Consider the following 7927-nt stretch of genomic DNA (forward strand, 5'->3'; position numbering starts at 1 on the left):
ACTTAGCAAACTGTTAACTGCTTATTCTAGATGTCTGAATCAGTAAGTATAAATCGTTCTAAAATAAAGTCAGAGTGATTAAACTAAGTGAGGGTTTTTTTACGTATTAGTCATCCTAAAAATTCGTCACGCTCAGAAACCTTAGACACTGAGTCTCATGCGTATTAATTAATCCGTTGCAAAAAAATCGTGAAACAATACAAAATAGAGTCTTCATAACCTTTTCACTATGAATGGATGAATCACACGAGCAACAAGCTATTGTTCAGCTAACTAACTGTATAATCTTTCACACGCCCTTTTGTTTTATAATCAGTACATAAAATCCTGTTTTCCCAATCATCTGCCACAATCTGTCATTATATTGCGTCTCTTTGTATTCCACACCTTTTTTTGTCATACAGCACATAATTTCTACAGTTACTTACCACAAAATGCCCAGTAAAATACCATCATTTTCTTTTCCAGTTCATTACTGTAATATGCATTGCATTATGGGTACATTTACTGTATGTTTTGAATTTGCGGTAGACTGCTGTAAAACAACTGCAGTAGTGCTAGTGTAGAGGCTACTTGGGGAGTGTAGGGAGGAACTTTCATCAAGTGACTAGTGTTAAAGACCTACGACATGGGCAACCCGGGTTTGATTCCCCTTCAAGGCAATATATTTTTTTAAACTAGGTTACAGTAAGGGTATTATACTGTAAAATGGAACTGCGGTAAAGGCATCATACTGTAAAAACATGTACAGTTACGGTACTGTAATGGGGCAGTTACAGTAACTCACATACAATAAAAAGTCTAACAGTGCTTTGCGCTGCGATATGTAGTGGATCAACTTGTCAGACGCCATTCTAGATTTTGGTGTTCACTTGTATGGTTGCTATGAATTGTCAAAACACCTCTCAAGATGCTTGCTACAGATGCGAAAAATGCAGAAATTTTAACCCAATCCGATTTTTATTTACGACGAACGAACATTTCGAAGGCAGTGTGTAAACGTGATTAAAACAACGTAAGGTTTACCGATTTGGAATCTATTCAGCCAATCTCCGGGTCTGGCGTTATCACTTTTAGCATAGCTTAGCATAATTCATTGAATCTGATTAGACAATTATCCGGAATGAGAGTATAGTTCCTAGCCATAGGCCTAGAAAATCGCATTTTTTTCCTGTCGGCCTTAGTACATGATGTTACTACAGAAGAGTCAAGTAAATAGGAAAAATATCGAAACTCTTTGGTTATTTTTGAGCGCGATGCTAATGGTCTAATCAGATTCAATGGATTATGCTATGTTAAAGTGGTACCGCCAGACCCGGAGATCGGCTGAATGGATTCCAAAACAGTAAAACTCAATTGTTTAACACTAGAGAAGCTGGAAAATTAGCATATTTTCAAAAAAAGTGTAGTGTCCCTTTAAAATAATACATCTATATAACCTCATTCACACAGCACTTTGGACCCAGAAAATGTCTGTAAAATTGGCAGAGAGGCTTCTGTGTGAACACAAACATGTCCCATAAATGTTCTGGGATCACTCGCGTAAAGAGGACCTAGTAACAATGCCGTAAGATAAGGGGCGTGCCATAGAGCGGACACGCGTGACATTGCAACCAGAACAGGGGCGTAACTATCGGTAAGCAGGGTAAGCGTTGCTTACGGGCCCGGACCAATCAGGGGCCCGCCCGACTGAAAGAATTTGATTGACAGTCGGCGGGCCCTATCACATATTCGTTACTATCCGCTGTTCCCAGGCTTTCTCATGGGTTTTCAATAGTCTTGTTCGACTTCATGCGGCGCCACAAGAACCCGCAGCCGGATGATGTCAAAGTTCCGCGAGAGCAAAGTCCTCCGTATGGTTTCGCGAATCACTTTCGCTGTAGTTTGACGTCACCCGGCTGTCAATTCTTGCATCGCATGAAGTCGAACAAGCCATCGCCCAATGAAATCACCGCTAGCGATAGAGCCCAGCCAACCACAGCCCAGAGTTTCTGTGCACATTTGAAATCGGCTGGTTTGTATCTTTTGGTTTCTTAGCACAAACAAGAAACGATAACGCTTTAAATACCCAAACACTACATAAGGCACCTAAAGCAAAGCATAAAGTGCAGCAGTAAGTAAACACATGATTTTAAAAGGTATGGATCGATCCTGCGTATATAATGATTGAGCTGTGTTTTGTCTGAAGTTTAGAGCTGCTGTGTGCATCCTGCCATCCAGAACTGAAGCCCGGAAAATGCAGCTATAAATTATAATGCGGTTATAATGTAACGCTATAGCCTATAATGTAAGTGAGCATCTTTTTTATGTATTTAGACCTAGGTGTATGTGTGTGTAGTCATAGCAGTGAGTAACAATGTGTTATAGTGTCCGGTCACCAGCAGTGTTTTTTCATATGTTATGGTGCGCTGTCACCAGTGTTATGTTTTTGTTGTGGTGCGCGTAGGCTATTTCTGATTTTGTCAGTCATCTAATGTCTCTATGATGCTGTCCGATTAATTGTAGCCTGCTTGTGGACATTGCGTAATCACGTGCTGTAGTAAAGGGCCCGCCTTGATAATCCTGCTTAGGGGCCCGGTGTTGGCTTGTTACGCTGCTGAACCAGAAGTTATGGTTCAGCTCTTTAACATAGAAATTTAAACACAGATCAACCTTCACAATGAGAAATGTCGTCAAACTGGACTGAAGAAGAGATCAGGGAGCTCGTCACTATCAGCGCTGAAGCTAAGATGATTCACCAGCATGACAGAATAGATGAATGCACACACAGATTCCGAAAATTCATTGGCAGTGTGAATTAACCAGAGATCAAACGATCCCTGGACAAATCCCAGACGCATTTTGTGTATTTTCCGTAATCTCTATGTGAAAAGGACTTATCATGTCTTATTTATTTATTTATTTATTTAATTGATTTGAATAAAAACAATCATTTATTCAAAGGTACTTCCCTTCGACAACCCAAGAAAAATGACATTGGGATCTTCAATAAATAACAAGAAAACAAAGATTTTGTTTGATACTAGCACACTTCTATAGCACACAAGTCATACAGAGAATTTGTATAATACTGTTTTGGTGCTTGTGCATCTTTTTCTGCAACATTTCTTCCTGCTCTTTGCAATAAATTCATGCAGGTTTCAAACCTTAAGGTGAGTAAACAATGAAAAAATTATACAGGTAGGTGCGTGAACTATTCTTTGAACATATCTCACTCTATAAACAAATGTAACGCCCATGAGGCTGATGGATAAAAAGCCTCAGTTGCATGAAGAATGCCTCCTTAACTTCCTGCATATATTATCCCGTGCAGTTAAATCCTGTTCCTGGTATTACAGGCCGCATTAAAAGAGGCGGATTGCTCACAGATTTGCAGTGATGACAGTAGAGAACTGATTAGAGAATATAATTGATTGGACACAGTTAGAGGGATGAGGAGATGAGAGCTGATCACTTAGATTGAGATTGGCACATGAGTAAAATGGATTGGATAGACTTTGCTGAGCGGGAGAGAGACCGGGGAACGAAAAAGTGCTTGTGTGTAGAGGCAAAGATTAAAACTAGAGACGTATTAACATGAAGCTGAGAAAAAGAGCTATTTTTATTTAGTGTGGGTGCATGGCTGGTTTTCAATATATTTGCTAGGAAGCAAAAGCATGACGCAACACAATAGGCTAAAAGCAAGCACAGGCTTTGTAAAATTGGTCTTATTTTAGAAATGGCTATTCAAACCAAAGATCTTTAAATACACATACAGTATAAACACATAAATCTACTCCAATCCACCTGCAGTGGCAATTAAAATCTCTTTTAGCCTATTTTTATCAGACCAATTCTCAGCAAGTCTTTTGCTTCAAGATGTGGACAGCCGAGTAGGAAGCTGTTATCTGATATGAAACTCCAGACATGACATCCTGCTCACTGACAACATTTTTTGACAGTTTGTATGCTTTATTGTTGAATCTGGAACTTTTGCAGTCAGTATGTTGTGTTTCTCTGCAAGGCCACATAAAAAAAACATGGTAACCAATTACTTAGTCTCCCACACTTTTAAAAATAAAAGTTGCTAAATAATGCAATAAAATAATTATTTTAGGCTGCAAGGTTTCATAAAGAAACAAAAGGTTCTTTGTAGCACTAAATGTGGTTCTTATATGGCATTGCTGTGAAGTACCCTTTAATAACTTTTATTTTTAATATTTATAAAAATAGTTACAGTATAAATAGTTTTAATAGAGTGCAGTCAGATGTTTTAGCCCCCCATTCTGAAGCTTTGCTCAGCAAAGCCCAGATTTCATAATCAAGAGAAAAATGAACCCACCACATGATGTGGTTTGAAACAACAGGCACTGCAGTACAAAATCCAACCACAAGGGGAGCAAAAGGCTTATACAGATACAATGTCACAAATAAAACCCATTGCACCCTGTAGTACACTCTCTACTCTGTAACATCAACTAACACAGCAGCTTTGTTGTGATTGGCTCTAATTAAGCCTCTTTATTTTGACTGGACTAGACATTTAACACACACAAACACTTTTTTTTGCATAGGCCTACTTGCAACCAGGCCTGGCTCCAGATATGAGATTAAAGGTGAGTCAAGTGATATTCCAGGTGGGCCGGTCGGAATGGGGGGGGGGGTTCTTTAATGCTTTAATCTCACATCTCTATAGTTTTAATATCATATATTTAAGACAAATGTTTGCGTTTTCTTCTGTTTTTTTGTACATATATTTTGGAACTATTTAGTAACTTTATATATATATATATATATATATATATATATAGTTAACATGTTTATTTTTACATTCTCTCTTTTTGCATTTGTAATATTTTTTGACCCCTAAACAGATCTTGTATTAATTAAGTAACTTTAGGTTTGATAAAAAGCTGTTTTTTTAAAATAACTATTTACATCAACTAAAACAAACTAAAAATGTAAATTTTATCTGAAATGCTGTTTTTCTTAATAATTATTCCGACGTCTGTTAATATAGTATAACATTACAGATTTTTGACCAAAAGATTGGCTGTTATGTGGTGTGGGGCCAGGGTGGGCCAAGCCTCTGATTGGGTGGGCCAGGCCCACTCTGCCCCCCCTGGAGCCGGGCCTGCTTGCAACAAAAATAAAAGTGTATGGATGTTGTTGCATTTTTTCAAATCAACATATATATTTATGTTACTATAACTTAGCAAATTAAGTTAAACAATTTCAACTTGTTTTTATAATTTGTGTCAACCTACCTAAAATAGTAGGTTGAATTGACCAAGTTGTTTTAACTTAATGCTGCATTTGTACTGTAGATGCAAAAGCAAAATATTTCACAATTATAAGTTGGATAGATCTTAGAATAGTTATATTTTACAACACTGTATAAAGACAAAAAGCATTAGGACACGTCCTGGTTGTCAAACAATGTGAAACGTGTCCATAGTTAATGTGGCGATTTACCACCTTTTCTGCCAGCATACACTCACCTAAAGGATTATTAGGAACACCATACTAATACTGTGTTTGACCCCCTTTCGCCTTCAGAACTGCCTTAATTCTATGTGGCATTGATTCAACAAGGTGCTGAAAGCATTCTTTAGAAATGTTGGCCCATATTGATAGGATAGCATCTAGCAGTTGATGGAGATTTGTGGGATGCACATCAAGGGCACGAAGCTCCCAATCCACCACATCCCAAAGATGCTCTATTGGGTTGAGATCTGGTGACTGTGGGGGCCATTTTAGTACAGTGAACTCATTGTCATGTTCAAGAAACCTGAAATGCTTCGAGCTTTGTGACATGGTGCATTATACTGCAGGAAGTAGCCATCAGAGGATGGGTACATATTGGTCATAAAGGGATGGACATGGTCAGAAACAATGCTCAGGAAGGCCGTGGCTTTTAAACGATGGCCAATTGGCAGTAAGGGGCCTAAAGTGTGCCAAGAAAACATCCCCCACACCATTACACCACCACCACCAGCCTGCACAGTGGTAACAAGGCATGATGGATCCATGTTCTCATTCTGTTTACGCCAAATTCTGACTCTACCATCTGAATGTCTCAACAGAAATCGAGACTCATCAGACCAGGCAACATTTTTCCAGTCTTCAACTGTCCAATTTTGGTGAGCTTGTGCAAATTGTAGCCTCTTTTTCCTATTTGTAGTGGAGATGAGTGGTACCCGGTGGGGTCTTTTGCTGTTGTAGCCCATCCGCCTCAAGGCTGTGCGTGTTGTGCCTTCACAAATGCTTTGCTTCATACCTCGGTTGTAACGAGTGGTTCTTTCAGTCAAAGTTGCTCTTCTATCAGCTTGAATCAGTCTGCCCATTCTCCTCTGACCTCTAGCATTAACAAGGCATTTTCGCACACAGGACTGCTGCATACTGGATGTTTTTCCCTTTTCACACCATTCTATGTAAACCCTAGAAATGGTTGTGTGTGAAAATCCCAGTAACCGAGCAGATTGTGAAATACTCAGACCGGCCCGTCTGGTACCAACAACCATGCCACGCTCAAAATTGCTTAAATCACCTTTCTTTCCCATTCTGACATTCAGTTTGGTGTTCAGGAGATTTTCTTGACCAGGACCACGCCCCTTAATGCATTGAATCAACTGCCATGTGATTGGTTGATTAGATAATTGCATTAATGAGAAATTGAACAGGTGTTCCTAATAATCCTTTAGGTGAGTGTATATGTATATACAGTACTGTGCAAAATCTTAGGCCACCATCACCAGCTTTGTAAGTTTTAATGTCCATCCATATTTATTTTTCACTCTTTTTATTAAGACACAAACAGAAAATACAGGAAGTATGTACACAAAATTAAAAACAAAACAATTATCAGAACTACATGTCTTCTTAAAGGAATAGTCTACTCATTTTCAATATTAAAATATGTTATTACCTTAACTAAGAACTGTTGAATCATCCCTCTATCATCTGTGTGTGTGCACGTAAGCGCTGGAGCGCGCTGCGACACTTCGATAGCATTTAGCTTAGCCCCATTCATTCAATGGTACCATTTAGAGATAAAGTTAGAAGTGACCAAACACATCAACGTTTTTCCTATTTAAGACGAGTAGTTATACGAGCAAGTTTGGTGGTACAAAATAAAACATAGCGCTTTTCTAAGCGGATTTAAAAGAGTAACTATATTTTATGGCGTAATAGCACTTTTGGGAGTACTTCGACTTGGCGCAGTAACACCCTCCCTCTCCCATTATGAGCGGGAGAAGGGGAGCGGACTTTTCAGGCGAGTCGAAGTACTCTCAAAAGTGCTATTACGCCATAAAATATAGTTCCTATAGTAGACTATTCCTTTAAGGCATTAGTCAGTGTGAAGTCATTTGATTAGAATTAAAAATTAGGATTTAATTTTATTTAGGTTTAAGAGATCCTGCAGTTTCCTGCTATTGCTCAAGTGGAAGGGGAGTTTACCCTAAATACTTCAATTTATACTTTTATACTGTTTTTAATATTATATACATATTTCCTGTATTTTCTGGTTGTATTCTAATAAAGAGACTGAGAAATAATTATATATGATCACTATAACATTGCAAAAACAACAAATCTAATGGTAGCATGGTGGCCTAAGACTTTTCCACAGTACTGTATACAAATATGTATGTCTCTACACATGTTGCTATACTACTGTTTTTTGACACACATAAACACGCATATTGTAGGACGTAAGGCTAAAATTTCCCTTCATGCACATACAGTGCTCGCAAAACACAAAACTCAATAGAGTCTGTTGCTTAACACACAACACACTTTCCACTTCCTGTGTGTACATCTGTATGCCTGCGATCTACCACCCATATCTTTCCTCTGATCTGACACCCTATGTGGGAGTCCAAAGTACTGCCAAAAGACACACAAAGGCTAAAAACTTCCCACACATACGCACACATGCATTAAC

The sequence above is a fragment of the Paramisgurnus dabryanus genome, chromosome 19 (genome assembly GCF_030506205.2).
Source record: "Paramisgurnus dabryanus chromosome 19, PD_genome_1.1, whole genome shotgun sequence".
NCBI lineage: Eukaryota > Metazoa > Chordata > Actinopteri > Cypriniformes > Cobitidae > Paramisgurnus > Paramisgurnus dabryanus.